This window comes from Hyla sarda, chromosome 5 (assembly GCF_029499605.1).
Source record: "Hyla sarda isolate aHylSar1 chromosome 5, aHylSar1.hap1, whole genome shotgun sequence".
In the NCBI taxonomy this organism is placed as follows: Eukaryota; Metazoa; Chordata; class Amphibia; order Anura; family Hylidae; genus Hyla; species Hyla sarda.
Window position 1 is genome coordinate 378,118,375 of NC_079193.1, and position 20,430 is coordinate 378,138,804.

At 44.7% G+C, this 20,430-nt stretch overlaps 1 protein-coding gene across 1 annotated transcript in view; it reads left to right on the top strand.

The window, feature by feature from the left end:
* Positions 1-774: 774 nt before the first annotated feature.
* The window catches only part of ADGRB1 (adhesion G protein-coupled receptor B1), a gene marked incomplete in the record, with an annotated part of 689,450 nt that continues 669,794 nt past the window's right edge, over positions 775-20,430 (top strand). Inside the window, 1 exon segment of the mRNA XM_056522870.1 lies at positions 775-1,432.

Consider the following 20,430-nt stretch of genomic DNA (forward strand, 5'->3'; position numbering starts at 1 on the left):
TTGATCCAATAAAAAGTAAATACTTCCGCTTGTCCTAGGTTTCTTTCCCAGACTCTAAATGAACCCATCCCCCTTGCATCTGCCATATTATGAAGGCTGTCCAGGCATGCTGGGAGTTGTAGTGTTGCAACAGCTGGATGCACAATGGTTAAGATGCACTAGTCAAATAGACAGTAAAGATTTCTACTTGTCTTTGGTTCCTTTTCAGACTCTAAATGCACCCAGCCCCCTTGCATCTGCCATCTTCCCAAGGCTGTCTGGGCATGCTGGGGGTTGTAGTTTTGCAACATTCGGAGGCACTCTAGTTGGGAAACACTAATGCAATGGATAATAAAGACCTCCGCTTGTCTTTGGTTCCTTTTCCAGGCTCTAAATGCACCCAGCCCACTTGCATCTGCCATCTTCCCGAGTCTGTCTGGGCATGCTGGGAATTGTAGTTATGCAACAGCCGGAGGCACACTGGTTGAAAAAAACACTGATCCAATGGACAATAAAGACCTCCAATTGTCTTTTGGTTCTTTTTCTCATGCTCTAAATGCACCCAAACCTCTGCATCTGCCATCTTCTGAAGGTTGTCTGTGCATGCTGGGAATTGTAGTTTTTGCAAAAGCTGTAGGCACGCTGGTTGGTAAACACTAATCCAATGGATAGTACAGACCTCCACTTGTCTTTGGTTCCCCAACCCCCTGCCTCTGTCACCTCGTGCATCCACCACCACCACCATCCTCTATGGCTGCTCCAGCACACAGCAAGCTGGGAACAGTTAATAAAGCGTCCCCCCCGAATGTAATCCGGAGAGCGGAGTTTACTTTCCCTTCTGTGTGTGATGCATTTCATCCATCCTCTCTCTCCCTCCCTCCTCTCTTTTTCCTCCTTTCACTCTCTCTTCCCCCACATACACTCTCTCTCTCTCCCTCTTTCTCTCACTCTAATGTGTGATCTGGAAAGCTTATAAAAGCCTGATGTAATTCTTAATGCAGCCCCTGGCTACAAGGACCCCATCGACATTCACAGAGTAGCAAAAGAAGAAGGAAAAAAAAAGGAGAAGAAGATCTCCGAGACAGGTGAATACACAGCAGCGGATCTTAGGAAAACAAACATCTCTCCGGGAAGCCAATTTTTTTGTGTTGTGGAAAGAGCTTCATTGTACGGAGCTGACGGAGACTCTAGGGGGATAGAATCGTCTCTTTGGCTTTTCTTTAAACTGGGGATTTGCACCTGATGTCGTCCGTCACCCTTGGCTCTTTTTCTTCTTCATCGTCTCGTTCTTGATACCTCTTCAATGTGAGGCACAGGCTGCCTTTGGGTTGGAGACTTTACACGGATTGGTCATTGTGGTGCTGAGGATATGGCTTGTACTGGGCGACTTACCTAATACCTGGGATTAGCTGGAGGAGAAGAAGAGGAATTTTCAAGTAGGAGAGAATCCAAGGTAAGACGAAGTCTCCGATCCTCCTTGTATAAGTTGCCTTTCGATCCTTGGTCTTGGCTTCTTGGGCTAAGCCATTGACTCCAACATTGACTCCAACATTGACTTAGATATTGTCTTCTCATAATCCATTCTTCTTATTCGTATGAACCATCAACTTTTATATCCCCCCCCCCTCCCTAAATACCTATGAAACACCAACATTTGTCCCTTGCCTGAACTGCTTTGTTAGAAAAGCCCCCAAAAAATGAAGAAAAATAATAAATGTATGAATATTTGACAGGTGGAGATGGACGGAGTATTCTACGGTATTATACTGTCATAAATAAATCAGTCCTTCAATAATCCCCAGCCCCGGCTTTAATATCCACTGCTGCATTGGAGAGGCAGCATTCCTGGGAGACCTCCATAGACCAAGTTCTATCAGCACAGTGGGTCACCGGTGGACCCCCACTTCTAGGGTTCATGTTTGCTCTATAGGAGTCGAGTTGATTAACCCAACGGGGGGGGGTTGTTCTTTGAAGGATCCGACCAGGATGCGGTTTATCGAGACCACCACATGTGGCATTTGCGACACATTTCCCATGCACTGGCTCATAGCACGGTACTCTGCATTCTGAAGGTGGTTGGGGGGGAGATAACATGTGCCGCTTATCGTAGTTCCTGAAGATCGTCTCCGGTAATAGAGGAGCGTAGGTGCCTCCATTTAATTATGAAGGGCTGATTGTCTCTGTAATGACCTTTCATCGCCACCTTAGTCATTGCTTATCAGCCACTTCCAAGGAAGACATTAGAATGCCAATGTATCTATTATGTATCGCCGGAGCCTTAAACGTTACATAGGGCTCCGGTGTCTCTACCGATTCCACCAAGACTTGTCCATCAACGTGGACAATTATTAAGGAACCTCGTCTGAATCTCGGGGCTGGTCCCAGCTAATGGAGAAGGGCTTAGCGATAGACCGCATCCTTTGTGCACGTTTTTTTTTAGTGTGACACGTTTGCACTTTTTCTTGCACTTTGGGTGATTGAGAGCACTTGCCTCGGTCCCAGCTAATGGCAAGTTGACTCTCTTTTTTATTTTTAGTATTTTCCAATCATAAGCCTATCTGATTAAGGTCTGAAAGACCCAGACTTGGTAATTTAGTTATTAAAATGTAAATGCCATGGGCGGGAGCCGACGGAATATAAATGACTTCAGTCTAATATCAGAGCCTTCAGGCTTGGCAGGAGACCAGATGGCCCCATGGACGTTCCCTTAGATCCCATTGAGATGATGGGATGTGATTAGAGTAGGATGGGATCATCTGGGATACTTTAGTCTATATCATTGTCTCCCAACCAGGGTGTCTCCAGCTGTTTCAAAACTACAACCCCCGGCATGCCCGGACAGCCGAAGGCTGTCCGGGCATGCTGGGGGTTGTAGTTTTGCAACAGCTGGAGGCACCCTGGTTGGAAAACACTGGTCTGTATCCTCGGTGTCCATGATGACTTGTTGAGCAGCTCTTCGGGAAGGGTCTTAAAGAGCTTTATTCTTCATTCAGTCATATAAGGGTCTCAAATTATTAAGAAAATGCACTAGAGACTTAATATAATGTAGATGCCCCCCCCCCCCCCCCCCCCTCAAGATCAGTTTTGGGGTCCGTTTTTTTCTCCGAAGATTGTGGAGAGTTAACTAATAGCAGTGAGAATTGCACGCTCCCGCGCTATCCTACATTCCACATGACTAATACACGATAAGCCATTTAGCCTCGGCAAAGGCGAGAAAATTTTCGCTGTGAGTCTACGTCTTGTGATGGCACCTGGCTCTGCAAGGAAACGCTGAGAGCTTTCGAAAATAACTGGGATTTTCTGCTCTATTTTAAGACTCTGGAATAAGGATTTTCCAGCCGACTCCTAGATTTCAGGTTCTATCCAAAGCACCGTAAAAGGGTCTTTTCACATGGCGGAATTTCCGCTTGCGGAATTCTGCCCCAAATTAAAGCCCATAGACTTCTATGGGATCCCATGCTCCCATTCGTGCTTCTGAATTTCCGCTTCTGGAATTCTGCCCCAAATCAAAGCCCATAGACTTCTATGGGATTCCGCGCTCCCATTCACACTCTCGAATTTCCGCTTGCAGATTTCAGAAAAATCAGAAGCGTGAATGGGAGCGCAGAATCCCATGGAAGTCTATGGGCTTTAATATGGGGTGGAAATCTGCAAGCAGAAATTCAGAAGTGTGAATGGGAGCACGGAATCCCATAGAAGTCTATGGGCTTTAATTTGGGGCGGAATTCTGCCAGCGGAAATTCAGAAGCGGGAATGGGACCACGGAATCCCATAAAAGTCTATGGGCTTTAATTTGGGGCAGAATTCTGCCAGCGGAAATTCAGAAGCGGGAATGGGAGTGCGGAATCCCATAGAAGTCTATGGGATTTAATTTGGGGCAGAATTCCGCAAGTGGAAATTCAGAAGCGCGAGTGGGAGCGCGGAATCCTATAGAAGTCTATGGGCTTTAATTCTGTTGTGTGAATAGACCCTAATTGACAATCCTCCTACCTGAGAACATTATAACATTATGACAGGTCCAGGACGGGGGGAGTTATACGGCATCCACCAGATTGGCCATTATTACTCATGTGTCAATTTACATGGAAAAAATATGTGCCCCCTCACCCCCACCCTATACCAAAAATAGATAGAGTGGCTTTGGAAGCCATGATTGCGCTGATGTGTATGAGGCTTGGGAAATGAAACGTGAAGGTTTCGATCATCCTCAATGCTTCTCTTCCTATTGAGGAATGTCATAACATTTACCCAGGCAGCAGCTCTACATGGAGGGGAAAGAAGATGAAAAGTCTTTTTTTTTTTTTTTTTTTGCAATTGGTGATTTTCGGGGTCATTGACCATCAATGACTTAATTGAGTTGTGAGTGGGTAGGGACGGCGGCCGGGCTGTAAGGCAGGCGCAGGCAGGGCATGCTGAGACTTGTAGTGCGGCTGGGGATTGTTTGGATTCATTGTGCCCATTGGCCCGAGCCTCCGGGGAGACAGCTAGTTAGTCCTTAATGGGGAAATGAAATGATTTAAATCCCCCCCCCCCCCGGAATGATGAAGCGACAATTTGATCTCCATCTCCCTCTCTCGCCCTGATGGATGCGTTTGGAATCATTGACATTCTGGGTCAGGGGTTTGGAATTGACTTGAATGGTGATGCTGTGATTTAAGTCATCAGGAAGAAGTGATGTATTGTTGCACAATTTCAGTCTGCGATTATTAGGTTTGCACGCGGGGTTTGTGGCGGACGCTGCTCATTCATGTTACATTCTGCAGGATGGGGGGGGGGGGGGGGGGTTGTAAATGCTTCTTAGATTGGGGCCATGCAACCCAATGGAGCCTCTCTACACTATTGCCTTTTCACCATAGGTATATAGTCATCCTACGACAAGAATATATCTCCGCACACGGCTGGACTGCCCATCATAGAGAATAAGTGAAGAAAATGCATTAACCCTTAAAGAAGAGATTACAAAAAAGATGAACCTGGGCAATCCTACCCATAGTGCACTGACTAATCTAACACGTTGGCTATGACTATATATCATTATAGAGTATATATATGTATATGTGCATCTCATCTATTAACCCTTAAAGAACATATTCCAAAAAGGATGAACCTACATTATACAAGCCATAGTGCACTGACTAATTTAACACGACTATATATCATTATAGAGTATATATATATATATATATATATATATATATATATAACTGCATATCATCTATTAACCCTTAAAGAACATATTCCATAAGAGAAGAACCTATGTTATCCTACACATAGTGCACTGACTAATCTAACACGTTGGCTATGACTATATATCATTATAGAGTATATATAAGTGCATATCATCTATTAACCCTTAAAGAACATATTCCATAAGAGATGAACCTACATGATACAACCCATAGTGCACTGACTAATCTAACACGTTGGTTATGACTATATATCATTATAGAGTATATATAAGTGCATATCATCTATTAACCCTTAAAGAACATATTCCATAAGAGATGAACCTACATGATACAACCCATAGTGCACTGACTAATCTAACACGTTGGCTACGACTATATATCATTATAGAGTTTATTGGACATGAACATCATTATAAAGGTTATTATAAGTGCATATTATTCATTAACCCTTAAATAAGATATAAAAAAAGAAAAGAAAAGATGAACCTGTGTTGCACAACCCACGGTGTACTGACTAATCTAACATGTTGACTATGATTACACATCATTACATGGGTTATTATAAGTGCATTTCAACCATTAACCCTTGAAGAAGATGTTCCATAAGGAATGACCCTTTATTATCCAACCTACAGTGCATTGACTAATCTAACATGTTGGCTATGACTATATGCTGGGAGTTGTAGTTTTGCAACACCTGGACACTGATATATATGTATTATTATAAGTGCATTTCATCCATTAACCCTTGAAGAAGATGTTCCATAAGGGATGAACCCGGGTTATACAACCCACAGTGCATTGACTAATTTAAAATATTGGTTACGACTACACATCTTTATACAGGTTATTATACGTGAATTTCATTTATTAACCCTTAAAGAACATATTCCGTTAATATAGGTTACATAACCCACAGTGCACTGACTAATTTAACATGTTGGCTACGACTCTATATCATTATAGAGTGTATATATATATATATATATATATATATATATATATATATATATATGCATATCATGGATTAACCCTTAAAGAACATATTCCATAAGAGATGAACCTACCATTATACAACCCACAGTGCACAGACTAATGTAACATGTTGGCCATGACTACACATCATTCTATAGGTTAATATAAGTACATTTCCTCCATTAACCCTTAATGGAGATATCCCATAAGAGATGAACCTTGGTCAGACAACTCATAGGGCATTGACTAATCCAATGTAAATATCATCCACTGTGGCTGTAGATCACTATGGAGCTCATCATAAGTGCACATCATCCATTAACCCTTGAAGAAGATGTTCCGTAAGGAATGGCCCTAGGTTATCCTACCCACAGTGCATTGACTAATCCAACGTGTTGGCTACAACTAAATATCTTTATAAAGGTTATTATAAGTGCACATCATCCATTAACCCTCGAAAAAGCATATCCCATAAGGAATGAACTTAGGTTATCCTACGCACGGTGTATTGACTAATCCAATCTGAAATATCATGTAGAACATGTTGACTATGACTGTAGATCACTAAGGAGCTTATCATAAGTGTAAATCATTCATTAACCCTATACTGCAGAAAAGATGAGCCTAGGTGCACTGACTAATAGCGCACTGACTAATCCGACATGTTGACTACGACTATACATCATTATTACGAGTGCATATCATCCATTAACCCTTGAAGAAGATGTTCCATAAGGAATGAACCTACGTTATCCAGCCCCCACTGCATTGACTAATCTAACATGTTGGTTACGACTATATATCATTATATAGGTTAATATAAGTGCATATCATCCATTAACCTTTGAAGAAGATGTTGCATAAAGAATGAACCCGGGTTATCCTACGCACAGTGCATTGACTAATCCAGCCTACATATCATCTACTATGACTGCATATCACTATGGAGCTTATCAGAAGTGCACATCATTCCTTAACCTGGTGTTCTCCAAAACAGCGTGTCCCCAGCTGTTGCAAAACTGTAACACCCAGCATGGCCAGACATCCAGTGCAGTGTTTTCCAAAACAGCGTGTCTCCAGCTGTTGCAAAACTACAACACCCAGCATGCCCAGACATCCAATGCAGTGTTTCCCAATCAGGGTGTCTCCAGCTGTTGCAAAACTACAACACCCAGCATGCCCAGACATCCAATGCAGTTTTTCCCAATTAGGGCGTCTCCAGCTGTTGCAAAACTATAACACCCAGCATGCCCAGATATCCAGTGCAGTGTTTTCCAAAACAGTGTGCCTCCGGCTGTCCGAGCATGCAGGGAGTTGTAGTTTTGCAACAGCTTGAGGCACCCTGGTTGGGAAAAACTGCATTGGATGTCTGGGCATGCTGGGAATTGTAGTTTTGCCACATCTGGAGACATCCTGATTGGGAAAAACTGCATTGGATGTCTGGGCATGCTAGGTGCTGTAATTTTGCAACAGCTGGAGACACCCTGATTGGAAAACACTGCATTGGATGTCTGGGCATGCTGGCTGTTGCAGTTTTGCAACAGCTGGAGACACCCAGATTGGTAAACACTGCATTGGATGTCTGGGCATGCTGGATGTTGTAGTTTTGCAACAGCTGGAGACACTTATGCATTAACCCCTAAGGAACATATTACAAAAAAGATGATCTTAGAGTATCATACCCATAATGCATTGATCGATGGAATGTAAAATACTCAGCATGTTGACTGTGATCATAGGCCATTATAGGGCTTAGCATAGTTGTCCATCATTCATTGACCCTTGATGAAGATATCCCATTGATGATAGTCCTAGGTTTATTTTTATTTATATATATATATATATATATATATATATATATATATATATATATATATAGTGCATTTAAGACATCTAAAATGTCATGTACAACATATAATGTAGGCTACGTCCCCATATGATGGGTGATAATGGGTTAATTTAATGCAGTATATATACAATTCTGTGATACAATCACCTGTGTCTCAAAGCTTAACCCCCCCTAGACCCCCCAGCCTTGTGTCCTTGATACCTTTCTTACTTGATACATTTGTATCCCTATCTGGCTCGATGGCTACATTGTTTCATAACACATCTATTCCTCAGCACAATATTTACAGTCCGGGCTCCTCCTCTCCTGCGCTCCCATTAGTTACTAAGTAAAACATTGTACCTGTTGATATAATTACCCAGAGCTATTTACTAATCCGGGATCTCCTCCCCATTCACTAGCCCAAACATCATGATGCTGGCGCCTGCAGTACCCTCCGCCTGGGCATAGAGGACGCCAGATAGTCATTTTACAGTTTCTTCTTCTTTTTTTGTTGTTGCAGAAGGAATGAGCTGCAAACTGTTCTTTACAGCTGCGCTATAAACACTACAGATGAAGACAAAACAAAATAAAGCGACTCGTGGGGGGGAATGCGGGGGGGGGGGGTGCCGTGCCACGAGGCGTCGTCAGCCCGTACGCGCAAATGTTCATCTATCTATATATATATATATATATATATACCGTGACCCCCCGACCTACGATGGCCCCGACCTACGATCATTTCAGCATACGATCACTCTCAGAGGCCATCGCATGTTGAAGGCAGCATCAACATACGATGCTTTTGTATGTCGGGGCCATCGCATAAACGGCTATCCGGCAGCGCAGACTGCTTCAGCTGCCACCGGATAGCCGTTTACGGTGCCCCGTGTGGTCCGCTGACGATCACTTACCTGTCCTCGGGGCTCCGGCGCATCATATTCAGGATCCCCTGCATCGTCGGCGCTCTCCATCGTCGTCATCACGTTGCTGCGCACGCCGTCCCGACATCCAATAGGAACAGAGTGCGTAGCGACGTGGTGGCGGCGACGGAGAGCGAGGATGCCGGGGAAGCAGAGGCCTTGCCGGAGCGTCGGGGACACCTCGGGGACGCGGCGACAGCAATGGAGGGCGACATCCAGGGCAGCGGTGACGAGCGGTGACGGTCCAGAGTGGCGGGGACATGAGAGTATAACCTCCAATACCAGTGGTTTTCAACCTGCGGACCTCCAGATGTTGCAAAACTACAACTCCCAGCATGCCCGGACAGCCGTTGGCTGTCCGGGCATGCTGGGTGTTGTAGTTTTGCAACATCTGGAGGTCCGCAGGTTGTAGACCACTGTCCTATACTTTACATTGCACGGATCCCTCATCATGCGATGGTTTCAACAAACGATGGTCCATTTGGAATGGATTACCATTGTATGTTGAGGGACCACTGTATATATATATATATATATATATATATATATATATATATATATATATATATATACAGTGAATTTGAGTAGCCATATTAGTCCAGTGATGTTTTATTTATTTATTTACATAGCGCCTACAGATTCCGCAGCGCTATGCAAAATCAAAGAGTGTTGCAGCATCTTGTAATAACCTTTTTTATTGGACTAACAGCATTTTGTAGAGAAGCTTTCGGGATTCCTCCCTTTATCAAGTGCAAAGCAAATCTAAGCTCACAAGCAGAAAACACAAGTTACATCTCCCAACCCCTGTATATGTGTGAGATGTAACCTGTGTTTTCTGCTTGTGAGCTTAGATTTGCTTTGCACTTGATAAAGGGAGGAATCCCGAAAGCTTCTCTACAAAATGCTGTTAGTCCAATAAAAAAGGTTATTACTAGATACTGCAACATTTTATGATTTGCATCTATATATATATATATATATATATATATATATATATATATATATAGAACTAAGGCGTATGACTGCCGGCATGCAACTGCGCACAATGTGGAAAGGTTAATGCCGTACTAAACATGTGTGGGATCTGAAGTGTTTACGCTGTGTGGTAAACTCATTAACCTCTTCATTGTCCCCCGGGGGGGAGGGGCTTGGGGGACATTGGCCTCACCTCGCCTGTATTGTTAGTGACCTTTTCACATGTGAGTAATAAAATTCCTATTTTTGGGAGATTCAACCATGCTGGGAGCATTCGTCTGTCTGCAACATTTTGCGCAAATTGCAAAGATTCCAGTAGCATGGATTGTTCTAACTTTGTATCGGAAAATTTTGACAAAGAGGCGCCTGTTGTTGTGCCCGGTACCCAGTGCATATGCCCAGCCAGCACCCCCCTTGCAGATTTGTATGTGCATAGTTATATACTGTGTGTATACTGGTGTATAGCAAATACTGCAGCAAGGATTAATGCCCTGCCATGCCAATCCCTGGACATGAGATGGGCCAAGTGGTTCTCGTTTGCTTTGTTGGCTAATATAGTGGTGTCTTTGGCAAAGGTGAAGGGCTCTACAGCTATTGCAGTACTACAACTCCCAGCATGCTTGTGCAACAGCTGAAAAAAAAAAAAAACAGGTTGGAAATAGATCAAATCTGTCCATAGGGAATAGGTGTGGGGTACAGATTATATAGCTGGGTGAAGCCCAGTCATGATGTGGGTGAAGCCCCAATTGTCCCCTGCTGATAGCTGTTGGGGGGGGGGGGGTGAAGCATGTTGGGCATGGAGATGCCCAATTGGTTGTTGCCTGGGAGATCAGATGTGACAGGTGTAACTTGGTGCAGTGGAGCCCAGAAGCATCCCCCGCTTGTCCAGGATTAGACGTCTCAATGGGATCTATGGTCCATTCAGACCACGTACTGTGTATTAGGTGGAAGCAGCACAGAGGATAATCCTACACTGTTGGGGGTTGATCTTCTCACTACGGTTCTCTGGTCATCACAAGGGCTAAATAATACCCTGTTTATTTCTCAGCCCAGAGCAACAATAGCACCATAAATGGTCAGGTCACATGACCAAATGAGCCTTTTATTTTCGTGTGTTTCACCATTCATCCATCCTATTGACCATGAAAGGCCAAACTTACTATGGAGCAGTGTTTCCCAACAAGGGTGCCTCCAGTCATTGCAAAATAACTACTTCCAGCATGCTGTTGGCTATATGGGCATGCTGGGAGTTGTAGTTTTGCAACGGCTGGAGGCACCCTGGTGTTTGGTTTGCAAATTAAACCTGCCCATACACAATGCGCATTCAGCAGATAGATGTTTATCCCAATTCTCCCTATATACAAATGTGTTCTTTCTTATGTTTCTTCTTGGCTTAAAGGGGTACAGTTCTAATCAACTGAGGCCAGAAAGGTCTACAGATTTGTAAATTACTTCTATATAAAAATCTTAATCCTTCCAGTACTTATCAGCTGCTGTATAGTACAGAGAAAGTTGTGTAGTTCTTTCCAGTCTGACCACAGTGCTCTCTGCTGACACCTCTGTCCATGTCAGGAACTGATAGGTTTGCTATGGGGAATTGGTCCTGCTCTGGACAGTACCTGACATGGACAGAGGTGGCAGCAGAGAGCACTGTGGTCAGACAGAAAATAACTACACAACTTCCTCTGGAGCATACAGCAGCTGTCATGTACTGGAAGGATTAAGATTTTTATATAGAAGTAATTTACATATCTGTTTAACTTTTTGGCACCAGTTGATTTAAAAAAATAATTGTTTTCCAACGGAGTACCCTTTAATAAATCCCAAGATGACCAGTTTTGGTTTTGTGTTACTCTATCTGGAGAAGTTTATGCTATCAATGTCTATGTGTGCTCACCCAGTGGTTGCATTGGGAATTGCAGACTGCCAATGGTTTTTTACTAGCATGTTGCAATAATTTAGCAAATTTGTATTGAGTCCTTAGTAGAATTAGTAGGATTTGTGAAATGGAACACGTGCACGCTCAACTGAGCATGCATGTGATTTTTGATGGTGAGACTTTACCTTTCATCAGCTATGATTCACTTTTAGAGTATATAGTAAGAGAATGTCTGGACAAGGTTGCTGGCCCTGAATCCGCACATACCTCTTATTGGCTAATTGACCCTTCCAGTGCCGAGATATCAGTGTTTAAAAAGATATGTAAATTAGGCTTCGGAGTCCAATGGGCGTTCTCCTCTGCCTGTAGAGCCCAGCAAAGCCACGCCCCCTTACCAGTTAGGCATTCCCCTCTAAGCGCTGACCAGCTTCTAAATCCCCCCCACCCCCCCGATTGGCCGCCGCTAGGCTTTACCATAATCCCTGCCTCCTCCCTGCAATCTGGAGGCCAAGGGTAACGCCCAGTTGGCTCCAAAGCCTAATTTGCATTTTTTTTTTTAAATCTCAGATATCTCAGCGCTGTATCTTTACTAATGAGCGGTATGTGCGGATTCAGGATCAAAAGCCCTATCTTGCTGTACTCTTACTATATACCCTAAATTCCTTTTAGTCAAAATCAGTGAGTTTGGTCAACCATCATCCAATGTGTATGCTGCCTGAATCCCGAGTCACCGGGGGCCCACCTTAGCTTCTCCCCAAATGTATTTGATTGATAGATCTCTCCTTATATCCAAACAGTGAGAGATCTATCGATCCTAGATGCTGGAGAAGGGAGAAGTTGCTGGGGACACCCTGATTATTTATGCTTCAGGGATAATATAGGTCATGACGGGTTACCTTTAAAGGGGTACTCCGCTGCTATACATCAGACATCTTATGCCCTATCCAAAGGAGGGTTACGCTGCTGGGCCCCCCGCGATCTCCCACAGCAGGGTTCCTGCGGCAGTGATGTCACGACCACGCCCCCTCATGGCATCACACCACGCCCCCTCCAATCATGTCTATGGGAGGGGGCGTGTCTGCCGACACGCCCCCTCCCATAGACATGAATGGATGGGACGTGGTCGTGACGTCACAAGGGGCGTGGTCGTGACATCAAGATCACGGTCTCCGGCTCAGAGCAAAATGTTCAGAACGCTGGAGCACCGGAGTACCCCTTTAATACACAGAGTGGTCCGGCTTCTGTCCTTCATCTTGTGGTTTCCATTACATTGTTGGACTGGCCATCCAGAATCCTAGAGCATCCTCCAGGCTACTACCTGGCACATTCAGTGTATGCTTCACTGATCGGTGTACAGCAGCTATCGGCATAGGAAACCATGGAAACTATACAGGAGCAGGGACTCTTGTCGAAAACATGAGTTTCCCCCCTCCAGTTTATACTTAGCAGAGAGTCATACACAGTATAATTGTCTGATCAATAAATGGTAAAGGGGTACTCCACTGGCCATTGTTCGGAACATTTAGTTCTAAACGCTGTGTGTGTGTGCTGAGGGGATGGGCCCCGGGTGGGGGTGGGCCGGGTGGGCCCCCCGCCCCCTCGTGATGGGCCTCGACTCCTCGTGATTGGCCCCGTCCCCTTATGACATAATGACATGCCCCCTCCTATAGATTTGCATTCAGGGTGACATCACGAGGGGTTGGGCTGACAATGTGCCTCCTCCCATAGACTTGCAATGAGGGGGTGGGGCGTGAAGTCACGAGGGGGCGAGGCCTACCCCCTCAGCGCGCGCACACAGTATTTGGATCTAATGTACTGAACGCTGGCCAGTGGAGTATCCCTTTAAACGAACAACAAGGCATACTGTCACGATGCCGGCTGGCAGGTAGTGGATCCTCTGTGCCAGAGAGGGATTGGCGTGGACCGTGCTAGTGGATCGGTTCTAAGTCACTACTGGTTTTCACCAGAGCCCGCCGCAAAGCGGGATGGTCTTGCTGCGGCGGTAGTGACCAGGTCGTATCCACTAGCAACGGCTCACCTCTCTGGCAGCTGAAGATAGGCGCGGTACAAGGGAGTAGACAGAAGCAAGGTCGGACGTAGCAGAAGGTCGGGGCAGGCAGCAAGGATCGTAGTCAGGGGCAACGGCAGGAGGTCTGGAACACAGGCTAGGAACACACAAGGAACGCTTTCACTGGCACGATGGCAACAAGATCCGGCAGGGAAGTGCAAGGGAAGTGAGGTGATATAGGGAAGTGCACAGGTGATCAGACTAATTGGAACCACTGCGCCAATCAGCGGCGCAGTGGCCCTTTAAATCGCAAAGACCCGGCGCGCGCGCGCCCTAAGGAGCGGGGCCGCGCGCGCCGGGACAGGACCGACGGAGAGCGAGTCAGGTACGGGAGCCGGGGTGCGCATCGCGAGCGGGCGCTACCCGCATCGCGAATCGCATCCCGGCCGGAGGCAGTATCGCAGCGCCCCGGGTCAGTGGATCTGACCGGAGCGCTGCAGTGAGGAGAGTGTAGCGAGCGCTCCGGGGAGGAGCGGGGACCCGGAGCGCTCGGCGTAACACATACAGTGTATGCTTGGTGCTCAGTGAACAGGAGCAGGGACTCCTGCCTTTGACAGGAGTCCCTGCTTCTATACTGATTTGGCTGAGAAGAACCCCCAAAGAAGTTAGATTCTGACAAAATAAATTTGTTTGGTGTTTGGTGAACCCAGTCCAATCCATGTCTAGTTTCAAATAAAACCGTACACATAACAGATGTGCAGATTATATGGCATACACAGATCTTCAAAAAGTTGCAAGAACATTTTATAATTACGCAAAAATACAGAGAATAACCCAACTAAGCTTCACTCCCCCGACCGGCAGAGCGTACTCCCTCCGCTCACCCTGAACCTGGACATGGACCATTGATATATTGTGTGTTCAGGAAAAAATATACGAGGAGCATGAAATTCAATTCTGCAGCCGGGATATGTCCTTGACTAATTTAATAAAAATATCAATTTCCCACGATCAATAAAACTATTAATAAAATAATCTGGAGTTCACTGCCATCAGATATCCATACCAATGCCGGCCAGGCTCTATTTCAAGGTTGGCTACACAATCAGAATTTTATTATTTATTTTTTATTTATTTTTAATGGTGGAGAATGTGAACGTATCCAGGTCTTATACAGATTTGTATACACAGTAGAAGACGAGAGCCTCATGTATCTGTATTTATGGAGGATCTCCTCATCAAACAATGTCACTTTTGGTCTTCCCCAGGGGTAGAGGTTGATTCTATTTAATGTTTTTTTACCAAAACGTATAGACTTGTCTGCGTTGTAAAAACAGGTGTAAAGTTAGATTTTGGCTTCAGGGCCGGCACTGCCTATAGGCAAAATAGGCAGCCGCCTAGAGCGCCCTCTTGATGGGGGCACCGCTCTGTCTGCTGCAATAAAGTTAGCCAGCATCAAAAGCACCTACCCATCATGCAAAACTCCCACCCTGCCCGTACTATAATAATTAGCATTTTTCAGCCTGCTGGAGGAGCGCAGCGCCACCTCCGAGACAGACAGGGGGCGGTCACTAAGGTCATGACATCGGGAGAAGCCAATGGGTAGAGTCAAGGGGCGGCAAAATTTGCTTTTGCCTAGGGTGGCAAAAAATCCTTGCACCAGGCCTGCTTGGCTTAAAGGGGTATTCTGGTCACAGATATCTTATCCCCTATCCCTATGTCTGATCGCAGGGGGTCCCGGAACTGGAACACCCCACAATCTCCGTGCAGCTCACAGCATTCTGAGACGGAGACGTGAAGTCATGTTATGTCCCCTCATGTCGTCCCGCCATGCCCCCTCCATTCATGTCTATGGGAGGGGGCGTGACGGCCGTCACGCCCCCTCCCATAGACATGAATGGAGGGGGCATAGCGTGACATCACGAGGGGGCATGGCATCACGTCACGTCTCTAGTTCCGGAAAACACAGAGGTTGCCGAGACTGGAGCAGCAGCCCTACATAGAATATGGGCGCTGCATGGAGAGCGCGATCAGACATCTTATCCCGTATCCCTTGGATAGGGAAGAAGATGTTTTTGGACAGAATACCCCTTTAATATGTTGCACTAGCTCTGGCGCAACGTGGTGCACGGAAACGACAGACACAATTCAGTACGAGCAAAGTTCAGCATTTACAAATGAGGCACTGACAAAATCTTATCACTGATATAATGCTACAAATAATAGATATATACGGTAGCTCAGTGGCTCTGGGTTCAAATCCCACCAAGGACGACATCTTCAAGGAGTTTGTATGTTCTCCTCATGTTTGTATGGTCTGTACAGTGCTGCAGAATATGTTGGCCCTATATAAATAAATAATTAGTATTACTACTATGTGTGTGTGCCAGAAAATGTATGCTGAACTGCAATGCGACTAAAAGCCACAAGGGGCGCTACATACATTTGTTGTTTTTAAATAGGTGTTGCACATTATGCACAGCAGCCCTTTTTTTTATGTAGAAGACCAACACCATTGAAGACCACTTTTGATTGCAATTATGGGTGGTCCTCTCAATAGGTATCCATGTACATTTAAAGGCATGTCTCAAGAAGGCCGGGGGTCCATAAGTCCCTTTAGGACCACTGTCCTCTCTAAGTTGTGCCTGCTCCCCTCTTATAACAGTCCTACCAGTTCATTTCCCAAAGCTGCTGCAGAACATTGCTGTACACAACTGACTCTCTCATTGCAGTATTCATTCCCTGTCTGCTCCTCTGCCTGTGGAATTGCTCAGCACGAGACAGCTGTAAACATGCCTCATTCTCCCTAAATGTCACAATATATTTGAAATATATGTATATGTGTATATTGAAGGGGGATGGTGATATAGGCTATAGTGCTGGCCAGAGGTGATGACATCAATAAGGGGGTGGGGTTAAATTTCAGGGATAGGATAATGCATTGCCCCCTGAGCAAGGGAGGAGCTGGGGAGCTGTTGAGACAACATTACACTGACAATGAGAGGACTACGCAACTTCCTGTGAGGAGGGAGAGAAGAGCCGGGGAGCTGGTGAGACAATATCACACTGGCAGTGAGAGGACTACACAACTTCCTTTGAGGAGGGAGAGATGAGCTGAAAAGCTGCTGAGACAACACCACACTGGCAATGAGAGGACTACACAACTTCCTCACACAAAAACACACTGAAGCCAGTACAATATGTGATAACATTATATCAGTAAGGTACTGTCATCTTTTGGTAATAGTCTTATTTAAATTCAATTTTTGTAAAGAGGAATACCCCTTTAAAGGGGTACTCTGCTGCTCAGTGTTTGGAACAAACAGTTCTGAATGCTGGTGCTGGGAGCTCATGACATCATAGCCCCGCCCCATCATGATGTCACGCCCCACCCCCTAAATGCAAGTCTATGGGAGGGGGTGTGACGGATGCCACACCCCCTCCCAAAGACTTGCATTGAGGGGGCGGGGCGTGACATCATGAGTGGCCGGGGCTATGACATCACAAGCTCCCGGCATTGGCTCCAGTGCTTGGAACAGTTTTTTTTCCAAACGCTGAGCAGCGGAATACCCCTTTAAGTCATGTGGAGGAAAACCCACACAAGCATGTAAAAGCTTAATAAATAAGTGCCCCCTACTTCATTGTTAACCACTTCTACTTTTACCTCCATTTAAGCAAACTATAAACAATATTCACTTGACAGATTTTTCGTCTTCTTTCCCGTTTGGCGTTTATTAATATTTATTTACTGCTCCGCTGAAATCTTCGGGGAATATGTAAGCAATTTCTCCTATTGAGAAAATAGGACTTGAAGAACAAGATTGGATAATTCTACCCTCCGGCAACAGCATCCACCTCTGTATAAATAAAGCAACTCTATAAATCCACAATTTGCCATGTACACTCTGGGTGTATTCACACTCTATATCAATCCAGACGCCACCTTCCTGCTCACAAATCTTATGGGGCTGAGGCTGAAAGTAAAAGACATTTTATAGAAGGAACGAACAGAGGCTGAAAGGATCAAACTCTGTATACACTGATCGTAAATAGGAGCCCAGATAATAAACAGGAGCCCGGATAACGAATAGGAGCCCAGATAATACATAGGAGCCCAGATAATACATAGGAGCCCAGATAATAAATAGGTGCCCAGATAATACATAGGAGCCCAGATAATAAACAGGAGCCCAGATAATAAACAGGAGCCCGGATAATGAATAGGAGCCCAGATAATACATAGGAGCCCAGATAATACATAGGAGCCCAGATAATAAATAGGTGCCCAGATAATACATAGGAGCCCAGATAATAAACAGGAGCCCAGATAATAAACAGGAGCCCGGATAATGAATAGGAGCCCAGATAATACATAGGAGCCCAGATAATAAACAGGAGCCCAGATAATACATAGGAGCCCAGATAATAAACAGGAGCCCAGATAATACATAGGAGCCCAGATAATAAACAGGAGCCCGGATAATGAATAGGAGCCCAGATAATAAATAGGAGCCCGGATAATGAATAGGAGCCCAGATAATAAACAGGAGCCCAGATAATAAACAGGAGCCCGGATAATGAATAGGAGCCCAGATAATAAATAGGAGCCCAGATAATAAATAGGAGCCCAGATAATAAATAGGAGCCCAGATAATAAACAGGAGCCCAGATAATAAACAGGAGCCCGGATAATGAATAGGAGCCCAGATAATAAATAGGAGCCCAGATAATAAATAGGAGCCCAGATAATACATAGGAGCCCAGATAATAAACAGGAGCCAAGATAATAAACAGGAGCCCAGATAATGAATAGGAGCCCAGATAATACATAGGAGACCAGATAATAAACAGGAGCCCGGATAATGAATAGGAGCCCAGATAATACATAGGAGCCCAGATAATAAACAGGAGCCCAGATAATAAACAGGAGCCCAGATAATACATAGGAGCCCAGATAATAAACAGGAGCCCAGATAATAAACAGGAGCCGAGATAATAAACAGGAGCCCAGATAATACATAGGAGCCCAGATAATAAACAGGAGCCCAGATAATACATAGGAGACCAGATAATAAACAGGAGCCCGGATAATGAATAAGAGCCCAGATAATACATAGGAGCCTAGAAAAAAACAGGAGCCCAGATAATGAATAGGAACCAAGATAATACATAGAAGCCCAGATAATGAATAGTAGCCCAGAAAATATACAGGAGCCCAGATAATGAATAAGAGACCAGATAATGAACAGGAGCACAGAAAATACATAGGAGCCCAGATAATACATTGGAGCCCAGATAATGAATAGAAGCCCAGATAATAAACAGGAGCCCAGATAATACATAGGAGCCCAGATAATGAATAGGAGCCCAGATAATGAATAGGAGCCCAGATAATAAACAGGAGCCCAGATAATACATAGGAGCCTAGATAATGAACAGAAGACCAGATAATAAACAGGAGCCCAGATAATACATAGGAGCCCAGATAATAAACAGGAGCCCAGATAATGAATAGGAGCCCAGATAATAAACAGGAGCCCAGATAATACATAGGAGCCCAGATAATAAACAGGAGCCCAGATAATAAACAGGAGCCCAGATAATACATAGGAGCCCAGATAATAAACAGGAGCCCAGATAATGAATAGGAGCCCAGATAATAAACAGGAGCCCGGATAATACATAGGAGCCCAGATAATAAACCGGAGCCCAGATAATGAATAGGGGCCCAGATAATACATAGGAGCCCAGATAATAAATAGGAGCCCAGATAATAAATAGGAGCCCAGATAATAAATAGGAGCCCAGATAATAAATAGGAGCCCAGATAATAAATAGGAGCCCAGATAATAAATAGGAGCCCGGATAATACATAGGAGCCCAGATAATAAATAGGAGCCCAGATAATAAACAGGAGCCCAGATAATGAATAGGAGCCCAGATAATAAACAGGAGCCCGGATAATACATAGGAGCCCAGATAATAAACAGGAGCCCAGATAATGAATAGGAGCCCAGATAATAAACAGGAGCCCGGATAATACATAGGAGCCCAGATAATAAACCGGAGCCCAGATAATGAATAGGGGCCCAGATAATAAACAGGAGCCCAGATAATACATAGGAGCCCAGATAATAAATAGGAGCCCAGATAATAAATAGGAGCCCAGATAATAAATAGGAGCCCAGATAATAAACAGGAGCCCAGATAATAAACAGAAGCCCAGATAATAAACAGTAGCCGAAATAATAAACAGTAGCCCAAATAATGAATAGGAGCCCAGATAATGAACATGAGCCCAGATAATAAACAGGAGCCCAGATAATAAACAGGAGCCCAGATAATACACAGGAGCCCAGATAATAAACAGGAGCCCAGATAATACACAGGAGCCCAGATAATAAACAGAAGTCCAGATAATACACAGGAGCCCAGATAATAAATAGGAGCCCAGATAATAAACAGGAGCCCAGATAATACATAGGAGCCCAGATAATAAGCAGGAATCCAGATATTAAATAGGAGCCCAGATATTAAATAGGAGCCCAGATAATACATAGGAGCCCAGATAATACATATGAGCTCAGATAATTAATGGATAGGCTGTATTCTCAGTGATATCACCGCTGATCTCTAGTGATGGATAGGCTGTATTCTCAGTGATGTCACCGATG